The following is a 24,806-nucleotide window of genomic DNA, read 5'->3' as shown; positions in this document are numbered from 1 at the left end:
TTGCCCAGACCCTGCACACAGCTCAGAGCCTGAATAGCAGTGCATGGCATTCCCTGGGTACACTTTGTACCCAGCTATGTGCTCAGTGCTTCTGTGCATTATGTAATTCATCTTCAAACAGTGTCAGAAGAGGATGCTTTAAAAAAAATCCCTATTTTGCTTTAAGTGGAGGAGAGTGCTGCCCTACATCAAATATTTGGTAAACATAGAGCTGGGATTGAACCTGGGTTGAGAGATCTTTATCCTCCCTATCTTCCTATCAACTCTCAGCTGATAGCTCTTCTTAGTAAATGAATGGATGGATTGACGGATGGATGGATGGATGAGTTGTGCAAAGGGTACCCAAGTGTTCCATGAAAGTCATCATTTTTCCTAGGAAACAGCGACAGACGTGCCTTCTATCTGAAGGAGCAGCTCCCTGGCACATTTTGCAGGCACGACAGTAATGCTGGGTGGGGTGAGGGGTGTGCTGCCTTGCGGCAGCTGCAAGGTCACAAGGCTGGCTTCTAAGACACTAGTAGTTCACATTACAAATGTGCTTCCTTGCCCACTTGCGTAGCTCGCCCAGCGTGCACTCTAACCCAAATAGTCCACAGAATAAGAAGCTATTCAGAAGTTATTTCCTTACCTATCAGAGCATCTTCATTGAAAGAATCAATAGCTGAAAAATGAATTTTTAAAGGGACTTATTTAAGAGTCAGTGTTATTTCAAGAGGGGAAGGCGTTCCGTATCTCACCGGCAGATAAATAAATACAGTCTATGGTGCTCTCAGTGTTTCATCCATCCAGACTACAAGTTATCAAACACTTAAATATTTAAAGCCTCAAATTAACTTCAAGATAACACTAAAATGCACCAGCGTCCTCTACCCTGATAAGAAGAGCAATGGACGATTTTAAATTAATGCCAGCTGTACATGCTCTGAATATATTAAGGAAGAGTGCAATTTGTATTCCTGACAGAGCCCGTGCTTGTTCTCTGTGCAATTGAGGAGGTTTGGTGCTCATTAAACAACGCCAGTGACAAACAGTACTGTGACTTCCAGGCGTCAGCAGTGAGATGGGGGTGGCTGTAGCTCCTACCAGCCTGGCTCAGCTGGGAGGCCACCATCTACCTTGAAGCCCTTGTTGGTTCATCCCCAGCCTTTGCACATTTTGTAGTGTAAATACACACTGGCTCTGATGCGGTTCTCACAAGTGCCCTGGGAGGTAACAGGATAGATTATTAATTGCCCGTTTACAACTCTAGAAACTGAGGCATAGGAAGTTTGGCTTATCAGAGTGGGGTGCTTCAGACCTTTAGGATTTTGGGAGGTCAGGTTGACACTGTCTCTAGAATTAAGAGGTGTACAGCTTTTGATTAAGTGGCTGCACTTAAAACTTAGTGTAGAAAAACTGACATGGGAAGATCTCCGAGTCATGTTGTCAAGAGGGAAAAAGCAAAGGCAAGATGCAGACAAATAGTATTTATGTAGAAAAGAATCCTATATGTTTCTAGGTGTATTGCTGTTGTCATTTAGTCACTAAGTCATGTCTGACTCTTTGAAACCCCGTGAATTGCAGTGCACCAGGCTTCCCTCTCCTTCACTGTCTCCCAGAATTTGCTTAAACTTTTGTTCATTGAGCCAGTGATGCTAATCCAACCATCTCATCCTCTGTCACCTGCTTCTCTTCCTGCTCAATCTTTCTCAGCATCAGGGTCTTTTTCAATAAGTGGGCTCTTTGAATCAGGTGGCCAAAGTATTGGAGCTTTAGCTTCAGCACCGGTCCTTCCAATGAATATTCAGGGTTGATTTCCTTTAGGATTAACTGGTTTGATCTCCTTGCAGTCCAAGGGACTCTCAAGAGTCTTCTCCAGCACCACAATTAAAACCAAACATTACAAATTCTGGGACTGAGTTTCACATTTAAGCCTTTAATCCATTTTGAGTTTGATTTTGTATATGGTGGGAGAAAGTAGTCCAGTTTAATTATTTTGCGTGTAGCTGTCCAGTGTTTCCAACACCAGTTTTTGAAGAAGCAGTCTTTATTGCATATTCTTGCCTCCTCTGTCATGACTATCTAAGTATGAGTTTACTTCTGGGTGCTCTATTCTGTTCCATTGATCTAAGTGTTTGCTTTTTCGCCAGTTCCATACTGTTTTTGATTACTGTAGCTTGGTAGTATAGTATGAAATCAAGTAGCATGAGATCTCCAGCTTTATTCTGCTTTCTTGAGATTGTTTTGGCTTTTCAGGCTCTGTTGTGTGTCCATACAGATTTTACAAATTTTTGTTCTAGTTCTGTGAAAAACTTTAGTAGAAATTGCATTGAATCTGTCCATTGCCTTTGGTAGTGTGATTATTTCAACAATATTAATTCTTCCACTCCATGAGCATGGTATATCTTTCCATTTGTTTGTGTCGACTTCAATTTCTTTTTTCACTGTCTTATGGTTCTTTTACTTTCGTAGTTAGATTTATTCTGAGGTACTTTATTCTTCTTGATGCAGTTATAAACAGGGTTGTTTTCTTAATTTCTCTTTCTGAGAGTTCATTGATTCATTGTTAGTGTATAGAAATGCAACAGATATCTGTGTATTAATTTTGTATCCTGCAACTTTACTGAATTCATTTATTAATCTAACAGTTTCTTGGTGACATCTTTAGGATTTTCTATATGGAAACGGTGCCTGTCTTACTGCTTTTCCAATTTGGATTCTTTTTTCTTATCTGACTGCTGTGGCTAGGACTTCCAAGAAATCTCCTTAATGTTTTAAATGAATTTTGACAACAAATTTTCTTGGATTTTATTTGTCTAAAATGTCTTCATGTCACCTTTATCTGTGAAGGATTTTTCTTTTTTGCTGAGATTTAAATTCTATGTTGGCAGTATTTTCTTGAAGAACATTCAAGTTTTTCTTTTCACTGGCACTAGAATCCATAGTTTCTCCTGACAACTCAGCTGTTAGTTTTTCTGTTGGTCTTTTAAAGACAAAATTTTCCTCTCAACTACTTGAATGATTTTCTTTACATTTTAAATCTTTTTTAGTGTTACCATAATATACATTATTATGGCTATCTTTATACTTCATAGAACATCTTGTGTATATGAATTAAGCTTTCATCAGTTTTAAAAAATTCTTTTCCATCATGCTTTCAAATGTTGCTTCTGTCTCATTATTTTTCTCCATCCAGACCACAAATTAAATGTTTTATATATGTGTGTATATATATATGTGTGTGTGTGTATATATATATATATGTATTAGATATTCTGACTGTGACCTATCTAAATGTTAAATGCCCTTTTCTTCTTTTCTTCTATCCTTTTTTCCTTTCCATGTTTCTGCTGTATATTTTCTACTAATCTGTCTTCTGATATAGATCAACAATCCTGTATTCTAGCACGTTAAATTCAATTAATGAGTTCCTAATTTCAAGTATTATCTATTTCTGTTGGAGAATGTCCATTTAATTTTTCATAGATAATGGTTCTATATTAAAATAATCTATCCGGGGCTTCTCAGGTGGTGCTAGTGGTAAAGAACCCACCTGCCAATGCAGGAAACTTAAAGAGACTTGGGTTCAAACCCTGAAAAGATACCTTGGAGTAGGGCATGGCAATCCTTTCCATTAATCTTGTCTGGAGAATCCCAGGGACAGAGGAGCCTGGTGGGTTACAGTCCATAGAATTACAGAGAGTCAGACACAGGTTAGCAACCTATCATGAGCATGTCTATTACTCACTTTAAAAATTTTCAGAAACATGCTAATTATGATTATATTTTAGTTTGTCATCTAGTGTTAATATTTGGATCTGTATATGCTTGTATTGTTTAACTTTTTTCCTCTTATTTGGTCATGTGGCTTTTTCTCTTGGTGTACCTAATAATTTATTAATTTAGAGGCCCCAGATAGGTTTTTCTCTCTTCTAGGTGGGACTTATCCCTTTTCTCTGTTGGTATCAGGGGAAGTGTTAGTCACTCAGTCATGTCTGACTCTACAACCCTGTGGACTATATCCCTCCAGGCTCCTCTGTCCATGGAATTCACTAGGCAAGAATACTGGAGTGGGTAGCCGCTCCCTTCTCCAGAGGGTCTTCCTGACCCAGGGATCAAGCCTGGGTCTCCTGCACGGCGGGCAGATTCTTTTCTATTGGAGCCACCAGGGAAGCCCCCCTGGGATCAGGGGGCAGTGGCTGACCATCCCAGTGTAGTCAGGGCTTAACTGAGTTGCTAAAGACGCCGTTTATGATCATCTCTGAATCTCCATGCTTTTTCTGCTAAGATCCAAGTTAAGTGTACAAGCCTTCTCTTCTTGGAGGGCTCTAAATGCAAATCTTTGTCTCTAGAGACTATACTTTTCAGAGGCTTATACTTAAATTTTTAGCTTCCATTCTGCATAGCCTCAGCTATTATTGAGAGGAAACATTGCTCTTGAGGACTTCCAAAGTCCACCAGAACTCTGTCGGGATTTCTTGTTTCCAGGCAGTCCCCCTCCATCTAGTTTTTCACTGAGCATTATGATATTTTCAACCTTCTTTCCATACTTAGAATTGGAGAATGTCCTGCAAGTTACAGCAGCCCGTGACAGCCAACTTTCCCCTCTAAAATTTTTCCTTCTCGGGAATCTTAGTCCCTCTAATTCTCACTGCCTCAGCACCTTTCTACTGCTTCCAAAAAGTAGATTCTCACAAACCTTCAATGACTGGAGCACAAGCGACCAAGAATCCCAGCGGCCATGCTCTGAAATCCATCCCTGCATTTGTATTAAGGCCATGTTGTCATGAGTTGCCCTCAGTCAGTGACTGAAGGTGCCGGGTATGCTAAGGCAGACCCAATCCTGGGAGATGCAGGGCTCCTCTAGCTGCTGACATTGGCTTGAGGACCTCCTGGGGGCCTTGCCCAACACTCCCCAGATTGCACCACAGCTTGGACCATCTCCTTCGCTCCTTTTCTCCTTCACTTGTCACAAGACTTGCATCATGGTCTGATGGATTTTCCCAGCTCCCTCCCATTTCCTCTCACAGGGCACTTTTTTCCCATAACAAAGTCCCTGCACAGTCGATCTCAGCTTGATGTCTTCTTCTTGGAGAGCCTGGATTAACACAGGGCTATTTCTATATTTTATAAGCTGTTGCTGCTGTCTTAGATGGGCACGCTGGTCAGCCATCAGTGATTCCAGCCCATCTGGAAGTGAATATCTCAATAATATTTTGAACTGCTAACCTATTTCCCCCCTAATATTTTTCTATTTCCCCTAAACATGTTGCCTCTAGGGCAGTGTTGGTAAGGCTAGTCAAAATTCAAAGAAAATGAAGAGAAGCAAATTTAAGCTTTTATTTCAGAAGCTGAGGTGTAGGTATAAAAAAGTAAGACTTAAGGAACCAATTTTCTTGCTCTAGAGAAGAAAAAAGTTTTCTTGGGTTCTTGCTGGAGAGGGTCAGAGGGAAAACCCAGGAGTTAGAGGCTTGCATGAGGGTCTGAAAAGGGACTTGTTCCATACCCCCTCCCTACTCCAAGGAGCTTGGTAAGTATCCCCAAAGAAGAGAGATGATAAAAACCTCTAAGTAAGCCTGGGCATCTTAGAGCAAAGGAGGGCTGAGCCCCCTGGCTGGTTGGGCCAAGGAAAGCAGAAATCCTGGTGCCCCACCCTGGAACATGCAGCAACCAGGGTGCTGGTTGCGGTGGGCAGGGGGTCTAGATGGAGCAGATCCTGGAGACTCAGGGGCTTACACAGCCCCAAAGCACTGGGCAAGGGTGTCTACAGTCTTCTGTGTCTTAAAGAAAGAGGTGCCAGGTAAAGCAGGGCATGCGGCATTTTTATTTGCTAAACTCGGCAAGGACTTCCCAGGTGGCTCAGTGGTAAAGATTACACCTGCCAATGCAAGGAGACACAGGAGACTGAGGTTCAATCCCTGGGTTGGTGAGATCCATTGGAGGAGGACATGGCAACACATCCGGTATTCTTGCCTGGAGAATCCCCATGGACAGAGGAGCCTGGCGGGCTATAGACCTTGGGATTGAGGAGAGTAGGACACGACTGAGTGAATGGGCATGCACACATGCAAACGAGGCAAAGGTTGGTGGGGTGCAGAAGCAAGCAGAGATAGCTGCTGAATCGAGGAGCCCTGGAGGCCGGGGTGGAGGGCTTCACCTCGACCTCTTTGACGTTGTTAGTGGACCCGATGGCGCTGAGGCTGTCTCCTAGATGCTAGCAGAAACTGATGCTGATGGCTGGTGACTAGAGGGGATGAAGGCAGCTGTCACTTGGACAGATGACACCATGGCACCCTTCCCCTTTCCCTTCTGTGCTTGCTTGACACAATATAAACCCCTCCCTGAATTTAGAGGCTGACCAAGGGAGAAGGGGGAAGGAAGAGCCTGAATTAACTGAGCTTAACCTGAATGATCCAAAGTTACATTCCTAGGACTTCCCTGGCGGCCCAGTGGTTAAGACTCTGTGCTTCCAGTATAAGGAGTGGGATTTCAATCCCTCACTGGGGAGCCCTGATCCCCCATGCCAAGTGGCCAATAAAAAAGTTACATTCCTGCCACAGGTGGATAAAATTTAAGATAGAAATTAAGTTCAAGTAAGAAAACCCAAGATTATCTTTGATGCCAGACCCTGTGGCTGGAAAAGATCTGAGGACTATCTAATTCTTTGTAAAAATGGTTTAGAAGACAGCATCAACACACAGTCAGTGCTTTCTTTCAGAAATCCTTATATATTTGTTTTACTGCCTGTCTCTGTCTCTCCCTACTAAATACAAACCCCATCAAGGGAGGGACCTGCTTTATATTCTATTTAGTTGGACTCACATGGCTTCATCATCCATCAAGTCTGGTCATTCTTCATGGGGCATTCAAGGTAGACTCTGAAAGAGAATGACATGTTATCCTCAATGTTTGGCTCCCTCACTGCCCCTTTTTCAGAAGTCCTGGTTTTTGGCTCCAGCAGTTATGGTGGGGAGCCCTCCTGCATGCCAGTCTATGTCTGGGCCTGGGAGAAGGGCAGAGGAGCTAGCTGGCCTCTGTTTCAAAAGGGCTTTCTCTCATGGGATACCAGAGAGGTAAACGCCAATAAGACAGTTCCATAAACAATAACTGGATGTCTTCATGGTTATGAGGGCACTCAGGGGAGGAAGCCACTCATTCAGCTGGGGGAAACCTAGGTAGTCTTCCTAGAGGAGGAGCCCTTTGAGCTGGGCCTTGATGATTGAGTAGAAGTTTTCTAGCTGGATATGGGGCAGTGAACACAGAGGGCTGGGAGAGAGGACAGCACAAGAAGTGATGCAGAGGCATACTTTATTTCAGGGACAGCTGAAGCCTCTGGCCCAGTCTGGGTAGTCTGAGTTGCCTAACCTTGGAATGTGGTTCTGATTTGAGTTTCGAAGTGTTCAAGTTTCTTCCCATTTTCCCTAATTAAATAATTACAATTTTATGGCTGTTTTCATGACTTTAACTCAGTGCATGCCTCTGCAGATTCACAATAACCTCATATTTTATAAAGACAGTGTATCTACCTTCAGCAGAGTATCTCTCTGTGGGGAAGCATGGGAGGTCAGGACCTGCTGCCAGAAAGATGGGAGTCCTCAGGGACCTTAGGAAGCTCTGTGAGCACTCCGAGGTTGTTGGATCTGAAGGCCCAGGAACAGCTATTCATAAAGCCCTGTTTCGAGGCTCTCAAGACTAGCAGAGTAGTCTGGCTGCTTTTACGTAACCACATCCTGCCAGGGCGGCAGGAAGGCAGGGGGTACTGGGAAATTCCTGATCTTAGACCCAGGGTCCCTTGACTGCAGCGCCCAGCCCCAGTGGAAGAGTGGACCCACTTGACAGGCGGGCTGAAGGAGACAGAGCTGCCAGCAGGCACAGGGCTGGTGAGCCTGTGCAGGGGCTTGGAAGAGGGTAGTTTTTAGAGGAAAGGATAGCCCTTGGCCTGAGTCCCAGGAGCCGAGTGTTTGCTGGGCTGGGTGAGGCAGCACGCAGGAGGCAGAGGGGAAGCTTGAGACTTGAACTGGTACAGGAGGGAGGTTCCTGCACCATGGGCACCCAGGAATGTTTTCTAGAGAGGTGGGATCACAGAGGGATGTCTCCTCTTCCCTGTCTGTGAGCCAGGGGAGGTGACAACAGGATGGACAGGGCACAGAGTTAGTGGAGCAGGAAGAACGCCCAGGAGGCCCGGGCTCCCTCCTGTCTGCCCTGGATGCTCCTCGTGGTGCTGAAGGCCGAACCGTCTGGTCCCCTCCCGCCCCGTCCTCCCTTCCCAGCCAGCCTTGGAGTGAGGCACACAGGACCGAGCCAGGATGTCTAGACTTGTGCCTGCTTTACCACTCATTACCAGGGTAGTGCTGAGAAAGCATCAGAACATCCCAAGCCTCAGTCTCCCCATGTGCAAAGTGGAGCTGCAGTGTCCGATACGAGAGTCAGCGCTCAGAGTTTGTGTCCCTTTATCATTTGCTGCTTTGGGAGTTCCCCCACAACTCCTGTTTCTACTGTCTGCCCCCTTGGATGAGAGCCCAGATGTGGGAGAGGTGGGGGAGGAACTGGAGGCACAGAGGTGCGGGGAAAGACGAGAACCTTTTCCTGGTTTCTACACACCTTCCTCGGGTGGTTTTGCCTGGGACGTTGCTGAAGCGAAGCCGTGGGACCTCCGTGTCCCTTCTCCTGTGCTCTGAGCTCAGCTGGGATGGGGAAGGCCGGTGTGAGTGAGGAGGCCTCCCTTCCAGGGGCACTGTGCTCTGCCTGGACCCTGCACTCCACACGCACTCCTCGCCTTTCCCCACCTCACTCTCTGCTTCTCCAAATCCCGTCAAAGACACTGAGACTCTCACGGCCCTGGCTTCTGCGCCTGCTAGGCTCTCCCCATCCACCCCGCTTTGAGCCCCTCTCCTTCCCCCTGCAAGCGTTCCCAGGAAGTAGTCTGGAAACCTGAAGATTTCCTTTCCCTGTTTGGATAGCACTGCCTCCAGGAGGTCTTCCTTGCTGACACCCTTCCCTCACCCACGTCATAAACCCCTTATCTGGGCCACAGCATCTGCCCTTCCCTACCAATGCCTTTGTCACACAGATCATCCTTTGTGGTTGCTGTTCAGTCGCTGTATCGTGTCCAGTTCTTTGCAACCCCATGGACTGTAGCCTGCCAGTCTCCTCTGTTCATGGGGATTCTCCAGGAAAGAATACTGGAGTGGGTTGCCATAGCCTCCTCTAGGGAATCTTCCAAACCCAGGGACTGAACCCAGGTCCCCTGCATTGCAGGCAGATTCTTTACCCTCAGAGCCTCCAGGGAAGCCCCTTTACTCCTAGTTGTTGCTGTCCTTCAGTCGCTCAGTTGGGTCTGACTCTTTGTGACCCTATGGACTGCAGGACGCCAGGCTTCCCTGTGCTTCACCATTTCCCAAAGTTTGCTCAAACTCAGGGGCCTTGTGTCTGTGATGCCATCCAGTGTCTCATCCTCTGCTGTCCCCTTCTCCTCCTGCCCTCAGTCTTTCCCAGCATCAGGGGATTTTCCAATGAGTTTGCTCTTTGCATTTGCAGGTGGCCAAAGTATTGGAGATTCAGCTTCAGCATCATTTCTTCCAATGAATATTCAGGATTGGTTTCTTTAGGATTGATTGCTGTGATCTCCTTGCTGTCCAAGGGACTCTCAAGAGTCTTCTCCAACACCACAGTTCAAAAGCATCAATTCTTCAGTGCTCAGTCTTCTTTATGTTCCAAATCACACACCCATACTTGACTACTAGAAAAACCATAGCTTTGACTAGCAGACCTTTGTTGACAAAGTAGTGTCTCTGCTTTTTAATATGCTGTCTAGGTTTGTAAAAGCTTTCCTTCCAAAGAGCAAACATCTTTTAGTTTCATAGCTGCAGTCACCATTTGCAGTGATTTTGGAACCTAAGAAAATAAAGTCTATCACTGTTTCTATTATCTTCCCATCTATTTGTCATGAAGTGATGGAACCAGATGCCATGATCTTAGTTTTCTGAATGTGAGTTTTAAGCCAGCTTTTTCACTTTCCTCTTTCACTTTCATCAAGAGACTCTTTAGTTCCGCTTAGCTTTCTGCCATAAGGGTGGTGTCATCTGTGTATCTGAGGTTATTGATGTTTTTCCCGGCAATCTTGATTCTAGCCTCTGCTTCATCCAGCCTGGCACTTCATAAGATGTACTCTACATATATGTTAAATAAGCAGGGTGACAATATACAGCCTTGACGTACTCCTTTTCCAATTTTGAACCAATCTGTTGTTCCATGTCCAGTTCTAACTATTGCTTCTTGACCTGCATACAGGTTTCTCAGAAGGCAAGTAAGGTGGTATGCCCATCTCTTTCAGAATTTTCCACAGTTTGTTGTGATCCACAGTCAAAGACTTTACCATAGTCAATGAAAGAGAAGTAGATGTTTTTCTGGAATTCTCTCGCTTTTTCTATGATCCAATGAATGATCTCTAATTCCTCTGCCTTTTCTAAATCCAGATTGAACATCTGGAAGTTCTGAGTTCATGTACTGTTGAAGCCTCACTTGGAGAATTTTGAGCATTACTTTGTAAGCGTGTGAAATGAGTACAATTGTGCGGTAGTTTGAGCATTCTTTGGCATTGCCTTTCTTTGGGATTGGAATGAAAACTGACCCTTTCCAGTCCTGTGGCCACTGCTGAGTTTTCCAAATGTGCTGGCATATTGAGTGTAGCACTTTAACAGCATCATCTTTTAGGATTTGAAATAAGTTAGCTATAATTCCATTATCTCCACTAGCTTTGTTCATAGTGGTGCTTCTTAAGGCCCACTTGACTTCACACTCCAGGATGCCTGGCTCTAGGTGGGTAATCACACCATTGTGGTTATCTGGGTCATTAAGATCTCTTTTGTATGTTTTTCTATATTCTTGCCACCTCTTCTTTTTACTCCTAGGTATATACCCTAAAGGACTGAAATAGGTGCTGTTGTTGTTTTAAATTGAAATATAGTTGATTTACAATGTTGGATTAGTTTTGGTATATACCAAGTATATATATACATGGGGCTTCCCTGGTGGCTCAGATGGTAAAGAAACCACCTGCAGTGCAGGAAACCCAGGTTCAAGCTCTGAGCTGAGAAGCTCCCCTGGAGAATGGAGAAGGGAATGGCTACCCACTCCAGTATTCTTGTCTGGAGAATTCCAAGGACAGAGAAGCTGGGTGGGCTACAGTCTGTGGGGTTGCAAAGAGTTGGCCATGACTGAGCGGCTAACACACACACACACACACTATGTATTAGGTAATCCAGTTATATACATGATATACATATGCATTCTTTTTTATATTATATTCTTTCCCATGGTGGTCTATCACGGAGTATTGAACATAGTCCCCTGTGCTGTGCGATAGGACCCTGTTGTTTGCCATCCTCTATAATACTTTGCCTCTGCTAGTCTCAAACCCCCAATCTCTCCCTCCCCCAGCCCCTCCCCTTGACAACCACACGTCTGTTTTTTATGTCCGTGCTTCTGTTTCTGTTTCCTAGGTAAGTTCATTTACGTCATATTTCATAGTCCACACATAAGTGTGGTATGTGTCATTCTTTTTCTGAGTTACTTCACCTAGTATGACAATCTCTAGACCCATCCATGTTGCTGCAAATGGCATTATTTCACTCTTTTTTGTCACTGAGTAATATTCCATTGTATCTGTGTACCATATCTTCTTTATCCATTCATCTGTCGGTGGACACTGAGATTGTTTCCATGTCTTGGCTATTGTGAATGGTGCTGCTATGCGCACAGGTTAGCATGAATCTTTTTGAATTAGAATTTTCTTCTGACATATGCCCTGGAGGTAGGATTGCTGGGTTCTATGGCAACTCCATTTTTATCCCACAGTGTCCTTGAAGCCCCTCCTGCTCCAGTTCCCATGGGCAGGGATAACTTCCACCGGGTTCTCTAGCCCTGAATGTTGCCTCCATCCTGGGTCCTGCAGTCACCAAGCAGGTACCAACCTGCCAGATATAATATCTAAAGCCTGAGGGGTTGCTGGGTCTCCAGCATGCCCCCTGCCTGTGGGGGACCTGGCCCAGGGCAGCACTGAGAACAACTCCCGGCTGCTTGTGCTGCCCGCGGCCCTCCCGGTGCCACTCGAGCCGCGCGGCACAATGCCCCTTGCTGTCACTCAGGCTCCCTGGGCACTTTTCATCCTCTTAAAATGCTGCTCACAGGAGGCAGGGCTTTGCCTTTGAAGGCTGCTCTTTCATGTTAAATCACCCAGAAGCAGGTTGAATATTGATAGCTGTTATTGCAGAAACCTAGAACATGACACAGATTTTTTTTTCATCCTTGTTTTGGAGGCAGCCTTTACTAGGAAACCCTCTTGGCAAACACCTGTCACATCCCTGCCCATGGGTCCTCGGCTCAGGTTCAGGTCACAGACAGAGCAGGGGTTCAGGTGCTTGTTTGCAAGCAACAGAAACGATCATCAGCTGGCTTGATACCCAGAAAGGCATTTGCTGGGAGGGTGTTGGGCAGCACACAGACAGATGGAGAGCTGAAGACCCTGGCCTCACAGGGGCTGCTGCGGAGAACTAGGGGGGCGGCAGTGAACGGGTGGCCTCTGCCAGGAGCAGCACTAGCTGGGCACTGGGGCTTGGGGCAGGGGCTCAGCTGATGATCCTGGCATCACCGCTACTATGCTGGAGGGGGACATCTCAAAGGCCAGGTGTGGTGCTCCTGCAGGAGGGGAACGGGTGCGGGCAGGCAAACACGCGTGTGTCCACGCTGTGCTCTGATGCTGTGAGAATCACCTTCCCTGCGTCTGCACTCTGAAAATACTCTACCATTTAGTTGGGGACTCATGCAGCGTTCCTGCAGGAGTCCTGTGGAGACATCCAGCAAGAAAAGACTCAAGGAGCATCACCCAGGTTCTCTTCTAAGGTACCCCACCGATACACACATCTGAATTGCTTTGGAGAGCTGGTTGATCCCACAGAATCAGAGTCTCGAGGGATGGGTAGATTCAGAGTTCATGTCAGTACATTTCCTTGGTGGCTTTCCTGTAAATTTCATCTTGGACCTACTTTGCCCTTGAGGCTTTTTGATTTCTAGAGCAATGTGCTGGCTACTCTCTGATGCTGTAAGAGTCACCTTCCACGAGTCTCCATTTGTGAAGCAAGCCCTGTCCAAAGATGGGGGACTGAAGACTGGGAGGTTTGATGGGAGAGGAGAGGACCTAAAGAGAGTGGGCACACTTGGGCCAGCAATCGGGGGGCCCTTCATCGTGGCCAAAGCAGTTTTCTCTATTAGTAGCAAAAGCTGAACTCCTGTGTCATTTCTGAGCTTGTGTAAAAATGGAGACTTCTTTTTAAAGGATGGTGAATAAATAATAACACATAGTGTTCATTGAGTGCTTCATCCCTGCACTTTATTCTGGTAGCTCTGAATTGTGGAGGCTTTCTACTGCACTCCTAGTTTTGTGGGTCAGGAAAGGGATGCACAGAGATATCCCGAAACTTGCCCATGGCCACGCGGAAGGTGGCGCTGGAGCTGGAGGAAGTCCAGGTGACCTGCTGGCAGAGCCGGCCTCCCGACCCTGTGCTGCCTCCAATTTGTTGACACAGGGTTTTTACAGATGGTGAAAGAGCTGCCAGCATGGGCAATGTGGTCATGTCCTTGTGGTTTTGTTCAATTCCATCCTATTAGGACAGCATTTACTAAGAGCCAGGCACCAGGGAGGCAAAGGTGACTGAAACACTGTCTTTGCTTTCAAAGTGTCAGTTCTGGGTAGGGCTAGAGAAAAGAAAACCTACAATGCTTACATCAGAGCATAAAGCATATGTGTTCTCAGTCAGAGGCCCTTTCTGGGGCATGGAGCAGTGGGTAGGACTCGGGTGGAATCAAGGAGGGCTCCAGGGAGAAGGTGACCATCGAGCTGGGTCTTGATGGGTGAGTAAGAATTCAGCAGGTAGGCAGGTTGTGAGAAGATGGGGAGGGACAGGACGTGGCAGGTGGGGGACATGTGCGCCAGTGTCTGAAGCATGCGGACTCCAGGCCAAGTGGTCCAGGGAGGACTGAATGGGGGTAGGTGGGGGGAGAATGGGGAAGGGAATGGGTTAGAGATGGAAGAATGGCTGGAATGAGATGGGGAGGTGCAGCCAGGCTGTAGAGTCCTGGATGCATTCCCAGGCATTGTCCATTATCTTGTGTGTTAGTTTTCTGTGGCTGCTGTAACAAATTATCATACCTTAGTGGCTTAAACAGTGCAGGTTTTTAGCTTATGTCTGTGGATGTCAGAAACCAGAAATGGTTTCAGCTGAAACCAAAGGTTGGAGGCAGGGCACACTCCTTCTGGAGGCTCTAAGGGGGAGTTTGTTTTCTTGCCTTTTCCATCTACTAGGGGTGCCCACTTCCCTCCTGGCTGCTTCCCAAATCTTCACAGCCAGCGACTGAGGGCAGCATCCTCAAGCTGCGTCTCTCCGGTTCTGTTTTTTATTTTTAAGGTCTCTTGTGATTATACTGGGCTTATCCAAGTAATCCAGAATGGTTTCCCCACTTTAACCTGAGATGATTGGGCTTAGTTGCTCAGCTGTGGACAACTCTTTGTGACCCCATGGACTGTAGCCCACCAGGCTCCTCTGTCCTTGGAATTCTTCAGGCAAGGATACTGGAGTGGGTTGCCATTTCCTTCTCCAATGAGATGATTAGCAACAATAAGTCCACCCACCACCTAAATTCCCTTTGCAGGTATAACATGACATACTCAGAGTTGCAGGGAATTTGGAGGTGAACACCCTTGGGGGCATCATTCTAGCCACTGCCTCTTGAATCACCGAAAGTTCTTAACCTGTAGAGTAACATAACAGAGTTTGAGAATGATGCTCTTGAAGCAAGTTTACAAACAGGATCATGAATTCCTTTTTATGTCCCTCCTGGTGGACAAGGCATAATTAATTTTCCATATTCTTATATTAAAGTCCCTTTATGACATTTGCAGAAAAACAAGAAATGGCAAAATTGAAAGTTTACATTGTGATGTTTATTTACCTGTATTTTCTTCACATTTATTTGTATTTTGCCTCAGACCACAAAGGACTTGATATAACTTCCCAAAATTCAAGCAATATACAATGTTGGAATAAATAATTGGAGACAGGAAAAAGAAGATTTTAAGTAGGAAAAAATGAAGGGGGAGGGTTAGTTTATTGCTGACTGAGATGGTTCACAAACTAGCTTCAAGCTTCCTAGTGCACAAAGCAAATAAACAAGGTCAGTTATAAAATTCACAGTAGCAGTGAGACAAATACAGGTGAGTTGTTTAGCAGATGCTCAAACACCTCTGGCTGACACCTGAGAATTTCTGCTGTGGGCCCTCACAGCAGTAGTGTATGTTGATGCAAACTTTGCCCTTGGAAGAGCTCGAGTGGAGACAGTGATGACTTCTGGATGAATGGCAGTTTCACACCATGTCTCTTAATGCAAGCAGACGACCTAATACCAAAGTACGTTTTAGTGAAAGATACCACAAAGACAGTGGGGTGGAGGGTGGTTTCAGGTGTCTATTGCTGCACTGTTGTTTAGTTGCTAAGTCACCTCCATGGACTGTAGCCCGCCAGGCTTCTCTGTCCATGGGATATCCAATGCAAGAATATTGGAGTGGGTTGCCATTTGCTTCTCCAGGGGATCGTCCCAACCCAGGGATCAAACCCACAACTCCTGCATCGATAGTCACTGGCAGATGGATTCTTTACAACTGAGCCACCAGGGGAGCCCCACTACTGCATTAAAATCCATCAAACTTAGTGAATTGACACAACAATTTATTATTTTTCCTGAGTCTGCCGAGCGATAGGGTTCAGCGGGGCAGTGATGGAGTCGCATCTGCTGGGGCTGCATCATCCACGAGCTTGGCTGAGGTGAGCATCCCACGTGGCTCCCTCACTTGGCTGCTGATGGTGCTGGCTGTCAGCTGGGGGCTCAACTGGGCTGTCAACTGGGATGCTTTGGTTCTCAGAATACAGCTGCTGGGGGTCAAGAGAACCATTCTAACAGTGAAGGGAAAGCCGCAGACATCTTGAGATAACGTAGACATTCCAAGGTCCAACCTTGGAAGCTTCACCGTGCTATTTTCTCCATATTCCGCTGGTCAAACCAGATTACTGGGATAACTCAGATTCAAGGGAGTGGGAAATTGACTCCACTGCTTGATGGCAGAAATGGCAAGGAACAGGGAGCCATTTTTAACCCACCAAGTGGCCAAAGCAATGACCAGATGTGCAGGTCCCTGATAAGTTGATTTGATGCAGGGGTGAAGTTTGGAAAAGCTTGAGGAATGTGTGGACTGGACTGATGATAGAGCTGAAGCTCCAATACTTTAGCCTCCTGATGTGAAAAGCTGACTCGTTGGAGAAGACTCTGATTCTGGGAAGGACTGAGGGCAGGAGAAGGGGCTGACGGAGGATGAGATAGTTGAATGGCACCACTGACTCAATAGACATGAGTTTGAGTAAATTCCAGGAGATGGTGAAGGGCAGGGAAGCCTGGCATGCTGCAGTTCATGGGGTTGCAAAGAGTTGGACATGACTGGATGAATGAACAACGACAAGGAATGGATGGGCTGCCTCAACATCTCTTTCCGGCAATTTCCATAAATATCAGATACTGAAAATCGTGTTCTTGATAAAGATCAAAGTTAACAAATGTTTTTCACCCGTGGTATCTTAGTAAGTCACATAGTATGAGCTAAGTGCCCAGAGTATGGACCAGTGATATAGGTGACCAGGAAGTGGAACTTCCCTGCTCAGAGGGTCAAGGTGTGGGATTTGGGGAGAAAACGTCAGCAGTCACCTACCCCAGATTACTCATCTGCACTTGTTCACTGTCTGTATCATGACCAGCAAGTATTAAATGACATCTTGGGTCATCCCAACCAACTGGCCATTGCTGGGCACCGTGACCAAGTGGTGGAAGACGTGGCTTCGCGGGTGAGACTGGTGGGTTACTCTATGAGGGAAGCTCCTGTTCCGTTCAGTGACACCATGCTCTTTCGTAATGTTTCATCTGTATGTGGTTTCAAAGGAAGTTGCAAAAAATTTCATGAAAAACCCCAACATCCCTCTACCAAGATTTGCCAACTGTTTACATTTTGCCCCCATTTATCGTTGTCTTTCCTTTTTAAAAAAATTGTATATTTTTAATTCATTTGGTTGATTTACTTGAATTAAATCAAGTAAATTGGCTGATTTCAGATGTACAGCACAGTGATTCAATTATATATATATATATATATATATATATAATTTTCCAGATTCTTTTCGCTTATAGGTCTTTATGAAATATTGAATATAGTTCTGTGCTATGCAGTTCAGTTCAGTTCAGTTCAGTCACTCAGTCATGTCCGACTCTTTGAGACCCCATGAACTGCAGCTTGCCAGGCCTCCCTGTCCATCACCAGCTCTTGCAGTTTACCCAAGCTCATGTCCATGGAGTTGGTGATGCCATCCAATCATCTCATCCTCTGTCATCCCCTTCTCCTCCTACCCTCAATCTTTCCCAACATCAGGGTCTTTTCAGATGAGTCAGCTCTTCCCATCAGATGGCCAAAGTATTGGAGTTTCAGCTTCAACATCAGTCCTTCCAATGCACACCCAGGACTGATCTCTTTTAGGATTGACTGGTTGGATCTCCTTGCTGTCCAAGGGATTCTCAAGAGTCTTCTCCAACACCACAGTTCAAAAGCATCAATTCTTTGGTGCTCAGCTTTCTTTATAGTCCAACTCTCACATCCATACATGACCACTGGAAAAACCATAGCCTTGACTAGACAGACCTTTGTTGGCAAAGGAATGTCTGTGCTTTTTAATATGCTATCTAGGTTGGTCATAACTTTCCTTCTAAGGAGTAAGTGTCTTTTAATTTCATGGCTGCAATCACTATCTACAGTGATTTTAGAGCCCCCCAAAATAAAGTCAGCCGCTGTTTCCATTGTTTCCCCATCTATTTGCCATGAAGTGATGGGACCAGATGCCATGATCTTAGTTTTCTGAATGTTGAGCTTTAAGCAAACATTTTCACTCTCCTCTTTCACTTTCATCAAGAGGCTCTTTAGTTCCTCTTCACTTTCTGCCATAAGGGTGGTGTCATCTGCATATCTGAGGTTATTGACATTTCTCCCGGCAATTTTGATTCCAGTGTGTGCTTCATCCAGCCCAGTGTTTCTCATGATGTACTCTGCATATAAGTTAAATAAGCAGGGTGACAATATACAGCCTTGACGTCCTCCTTTCCCTATTTGGAACCAGTCTGTTGTTCCATGTCCAGTTCTAGCTGTTGCTTCCTGACCTGCATACAGGTTTCTCAAGTGGCAGGTCAGGTGGTCTGATATTCCCATCTCTTTTAGAATTTTCCACAGTTTATTGTGATCCACACAGTCAAAGGCTTTGACACAGTCAATAAAGCAGAAATAGATGTTTTTCTGGAACTCTCTTGCTTTTTCAATGATCCGGCAGATGTTGGCAATTTGATCTCTGGTTCCTCTGCCTTTTCTAAAACCAGCTTGAACATCTGGAAGTTCAGGGTTCATGTATTGCTGAAGCCTGGCTTGGAGAATTTTGAGCATTACGTTACTAGTGTGTGAGATGAGTGCAATTGTACAGTAGTTTGAGCATTCTTTGGCATTGCCTTTCTTTGGGATTGGAATGAAAACTGAACTTTTCCAGTCCTGTGGGCACTGCTGAGTTTTCCAAATTTGCTGACATATTGAGTGCAGCACTTTCACAACATCATCTTTCAGGATTTGAAAAGATGCTATGTAGTATGTCCTAGTTATCTACCTGATATACAGTAGTGTGTATATGTTAATCTCAACCTCCTTATCTATCCTTCCCCACTCCTTTCCCCTGTGGTGACCATAAATTTGTTTTCTATGTCTGTGGGCCCATTTCTCCTTTGCAAATAAGTTCATTTGTATCTTTGTTTTTTTCTTTTAGATTCTGCATACAAGAGTTATATGATAGTTGTCTCTGACATACTTCACTTAGGGATCATCTCCAGGTTATCTATGTTGCTGAAAGTGGTATTATTTCATCCTTTTTTAATCACTGAGTAACATTCCATTGTATATAGGTACCATAACTTCTTTATCCATTCACTTATTGATGGACATTTAGGTGGCTTCCTTGTCTTGGCTCTTGTAAAGAGTGCTGCAATGAACAGTGGGCTGCATGTATTATTTCAAATTAGAGCTTTCTCTGGATATATGCCCAGGAGTGGGATTGTAGGATCTATCATTATCTTGCTATCTACAGTATTTTTCCTGAGCTGTAATGAAAGTAAGTTGAAGTCATTCCCCGTTACTTCTAAACTCTTCAGGGTGTTATTTCCTAAAAACATCATCGCATTACTATTATCAAATACAAATACCACCTATGCTTATATTTATCTGTATGTCTGTTCTGTGTATGTGTACATATGCATGTATAACACATACCCACGTTTACGTGTACTTGTATATGCATGTGGTTATAATGACCACTCTGATTCCAGTCCAGCACCCCAGGGCACACTCTGACTTTGCTCCTCTCCGTGTCCGTGACCTCTTCTCCACTAGCTGGATGCTGGCTCTTTTTGCCCTCCGGCTCCTCAGTACCTCCCGGCTCTTTGACATGTTCCAGTCTCACCTGCGTGTGCTCTGTCTAGCCCTTAGCTGAGGACTGGTGGGGGGAGGCTTCTGTGCACAGTTCCCTCCTTTCTAGCATAATCCCTTCCAACTTTCAGCTGCTTTTAGCAGCTCCAACCTCTGCCCAGCAGAACCCGCCTCCCATGTGGGAGGTGACCTGCCCCCAGAAAATGAGCAGCTGCTCCTGAGATACCTGGTGTGTCTCTTCCCTCAGGGATTGCTCTTCTACACTGCCCACTGCCTGGAACCTCAAAACCATTGATACATACGTTTTATTCAGTTTTACATACAATTATTGTCTTAGTCTGCTCAGGCTACCAAAATACCACAGACTGAGGGGTTCAAACAATAGAAATGTACTTCTCACAGTTTTGGAGGCTGGGAAGTTGAAGATCAAGGTGCAGGCAAGGCCAGTTTCATTCCTCTGCTCTTGGCTTGTAGGTGGCCACCATCGTGTGTGCTCACATGACCCCTCCTTATTTGCACAGAGAAAGGAGGCTTTGGGGTCCCTTCCTCTTCTTTTTTTTTTTTTGATTTTATTTAGTTTTTTTTTTTTTTTTCCAGTGGGTTTTGTCATACATTGACATGAATCAGCCATAGAGTTACACGTATTCCCCATCCCGATCCCCCCTCCCACCTCCCTCTCCACCTGATTCCTCTGGGTCTTCCCAGTGCACCAGGCCCGAGCACTTGACTCATGCATCCCACCTGGGCTGGTAATCTGTTTCACCATAGATAATATACATGCTGTTCTTTTGAAACATCCCACCCTCACCTTTTCCCACAGAGTTCAAATGTCTGTTCTGTACTTCTGTGTCTCTTTTTCTGTTTTGCATATAGGGTTATCGTTACCATCTTTCTAAATTCCATATATATGTGTTAGTATGCTGTAATGTTCTTTATCTTTCTGACTTACTTCACTCTGCATAATGGGCTCCAGTTTCATCCATCTCATTAGAACTGATTCAAATGAATTCTTTTTAATGGCTGAGTAATATTGCATGGTGTATATGTACCACAGCTTCCTTATCCATTTGTCTGCTGATGGGCATCTAGGTTGCTTCCATGTCCTGGCTATTATAAACAGTGCTGCGATGAACATTGGGGTGCACGTGTCTCTTTCAGATCTGGTTTCCTCGGTGTGTATGCCCAGAAGTGGTATTGCTGGGTCATATGGCAGTTCTATTTCTAGGTTTTAAGAAATCTCCACACTGTTTTCCATAGTGGCTGTACTAGTTTGCATTCCCACCAACAGTGTAAGAGGGTTCCCTTTTCTCCACACCCTCTCCAGCATTTATTGCTTGTAGACTTTTTGATAGCAGCCATCCTGACTGGCGTGTAATGGTACCTCATTGTGGTTTTGATTTGCATTTCTCTGATAATGAGTGATGTGGAGCATCTTTTCATGTATTTGTTAGCCATCTGTATGTCTTCTTTGGAGAAATGTCTGTTTAGTTCTTTGGCCATTTTTTGATTGGGTCATTTATTTTCTGGAATTGAGCTTCAGGAGTTGCTTGTATATTTTTGAGATACATAGAAAACTATAAAACACTGATGAAAGAAATCAAAGAGGACACAAACAGATGGAGAAACGTACCGTGTTCATGGATTGGAAGAATCAATATTGTCAAAATGGCTATTCTATTCAAAGCAATCTATAGACTCAATGCAATCCCTATCAAGCTACCAACGGTATTTTTCACAGAACTAGAACAAATAATTTCACAATTTGTATGGAAATACAAAAAACCTTGAATAGCCAAAGTAATCTTGAGAAAGAAGAATGGAACTGGAGGAATCAACCTACCTGACTTCAGAGTCTACTACAAAGCCACAGTCATCAAGACAGTATGGTACTGGCACAAAGACAGAAATATAGATCAATGGAACAGAATAGAAAGCCCAGAGATAAATCCATGAACCTATGGACACCTTATCTTTGACAAAGGAGGCAAGGATATACAATGGAAAAAAGACAACCTCTTTAACAAGTGGTGCTGGGAAAACTGGTCAACCACTTGTAAAAGAATGAAACTCGAACACTTTCTAACACCATACACAAAAATAAACTCAAAATGGATTAAAGATCTAAATGTAAGACCAGAAACTATAAAACTCCTAGAGGAGAACATAGGCAAAACACTCTCCGACATAAATCACAGCAAGATCCTCTATGACCCACCTCCCAGAATATTGGAAATAAAAGCAAAAATAAACAAATGGGACCTAATGAAACTTAAAAGCTTTTGCACAACAAAGGAAACTATAAGTAAGGTGAAAAGACAGCCATCAGATTGGGAGAAAATAATAGCAAATGAAGAAACAGACAAAGGATTAACCTTCCTCTTCTTTTAAAGACACTAATCTCATCATGGAGGCTCCACTCTCGTGATTTCATCTAAACCTAATTACCTCTCAAAGGTCCCACTTCCAAACACCATCACTTTGGGGTGGCTTCAACATATGAATCTGGGGGGGAGGGGGGGAGGACGCAAGCATTCAGCCCATAACAGTTCTTCCAACAAGAGGAGATACCTGAAACCAGCAGCTCTCTCGTGGCCAGACATGGACATCTCCATGGTTGAGTTTTGATTTAACACTTCAAAACACTGGATTCAAACTGTACTTCTGGATTTTAACTTTTGATAACACTCACAGCCTGACAACCTGGTGGTGAAATAGATTGAAAATGGCATAATTTGAGACTTCGAGGTAAAGAAAAAATCAATTCTGTATTGTGGAAAGCAGAATAAACTCATTTCTTTTACCATCTTGTTGGGCTTTCAGGCATTCATATTTACACGTCTTATCAATTTGTGATATTTCTCAGAGAAGAGTGTCAGTGGCAATTCCAAGCCATCAGTGTCCTGCTCCGCTGTGATTTGTTTTCCGTCGGTCTTGGCAATACTGATATTCCTGTGTTTGTTTGTGTATTGTTTTAGTTCATTTTCCCCGATTCATAAAACCATGACATATCACGTTTTGCAAATTGGGAAGATACTGTGAATGTATAAAGAAGACATTGAAATAATTATTTAAAGATAATTATATTTCCCAGTGGGTTTGAAATAGGCATGCTTTGCTTTCACAGAAAGATGATCATTCAGAAACCCCAGTGTACATGTGAGCTGTTGAACAGGACGGTGAGAAGGACCTTCTGAAGACCTTATCTGAGTCCCTCGTTTCACAGTTGGGTAAACTGCAGCTGAAGGAGGACTCAGAAAGGCCTGACCCTCTGCGCCCTGTCTGTGTTCCACACACGGTGCCATTTCTGTGTTTCTGCTCAGTATTATCCTAGTCACAATTGGATTAATCATTTTTTCTAGTGACCAAGGACCTCACGACTGAAGGTAAAGCATTTGCCCATGTCCTGCCTCAGATTCCATCTGGCCCCCGACCTCGTCCTTACCACCAGCAACCACTGGGAACTGAGTTAGAGAACAGTGGTGTCTCCATGGCCATCAGCATCTCTTCTGCGGGTCTGTTCACAAATTCCAGATTATGAAAGCAGTTGAGAAAATTCTTACAGTCCCAGGATTCTCATTTTTAAATATTTTATCTTAAATAACTTAAAAGTATTTTTTAAGGTCTTTATTGAATTTGTTACAATACTGTTTCTGTTTTTATGCTTTGATTTTTTTTTTGCCTCCAAGGCATATAGGATCTTAGCTTCCCAATCAGCGACTGAACTTGCAACCCCTGCACTGGAAAGTGAAGTCTTAACCACTGGGCTACCAGGGAAGTTGTTTAAATAATTTAGAATGTACACAAGAGTTGTGAGGACAGTAAACAGTTCCCTTCACCCTGCTTCGCCTACTGTTATCACCTTATATACCCATGGCACACTTGTCAAACCCAAGGAATTCGGCATTGGTACAACGCCATGAATGAAGCTACAGACTTACCTGAATTTCCTCAGGATTTCTAATGTCTTCATTCTGTCCCTGGATCTAATCCAGGATCCTACATGCATTTAGTTCTCAGGTCTTGCTAGCCTCCTCCAATCTGTGACACTTCCTCGGTCTTTCCTTGACCTTCATACTCTTGAAGAGAAATGATCAGTCATGATGTAGAATGTCCCTCAAGTTGAGGTTCTCTGACATTTTCTTATTATCAGGTGGAAGTGGTGGAGTTGGGGGATGCACACCGTAGGGGTCACGTGCCCTCCTTGTCATGTCGTGTTAGGGACACTTGATACAACGTGACTCAGGACCAGTGAAGTTAAATTAACTTAATCTTTGATTGAGGCTGTGTCTGCTCACTTGGTCCACTCCGCAGCTACCATTTCCCCCTTCCTATCCTCTATTCACTAAGGGAATCTCATTGTCAGGATTGTGGGCTTCCAGGTGGTGCTAGTAGTAAAGAATCTGCCTGCCAATGCAGGAGGCATGAGAGACTTGGGTTCGATCCCTGGGGAAGATCCCCTGGAGGAGGGCATGGCAACCCACTCCAGTATTCTTGCCTGGAGAATCCCATGGATAGAGGAGCCTGGAAGGCCACAGCCCATAGGGTCTCAAAGAGTCAGACACAGATGAAGTGACTTAGCATGCATGCGCCTTGATCGGATAAAGTAGAGAGGCACAAAGGACCCACATGACTCTATCTCCTCCTTGCCTCCCTTGGTGAAGTCAGTACCTGAGCAGTGATTCTCAACGCAGACTGCACACCTAGGGATACCTGGGTCTCTTTCTGAGAACAGTGGTTCAAATGTGGTTTCCAGGCCAGCAGCATCAGTGTCACCAGGGAACTTGTGACAGGCAGCAAATGCAATTTCTTAGCCTCCACCCCTGAAAGGGTGAGGACCAGCCACCTGAATTTTAACAAGCCCTCCAGGAGATTCTGATTCACGAGATGAAGAACCAATCTTTGAGGTTCTGATGTCACTGGTCCTTGGTGTGACCCAACTGCTAGTAGTTTTGAAGCATCTCTGGTGATCCTGGTGTGCAGCTGAGGTTGTGAATGATTCGTGGGGCCATGTGCTGATTTCAGGGCTCGCTTCTCCAGCACACTGGCCTCCTGCAGGCTGCTCCTCTTCTGAATAATGGCTTTTCCAATTGTTTGTGGCAGATTTTTCTTCATCTCTCTAATCTGTATTATAAAAGAGTAGAAATGTAATTTCCCAGTTAGCTTATATTTTACATGAAAAATGGCTAGTTTGAATCAGACAAAAGGGAAGACATCTTTCAAAGGG

The sequence above is a fragment of the Muntiacus reevesi genome, chromosome 2 (assembly GCF_963930625.1).
Source record: "Muntiacus reevesi chromosome 2, mMunRee1.1, whole genome shotgun sequence".
In the NCBI taxonomy this organism is placed as follows: Eukaryota; Metazoa; Chordata; class Mammalia; order Artiodactyla; family Cervidae; genus Muntiacus; species Muntiacus reevesi.
Note: the sequence above shows the minus strand (reverse complement) of the source record.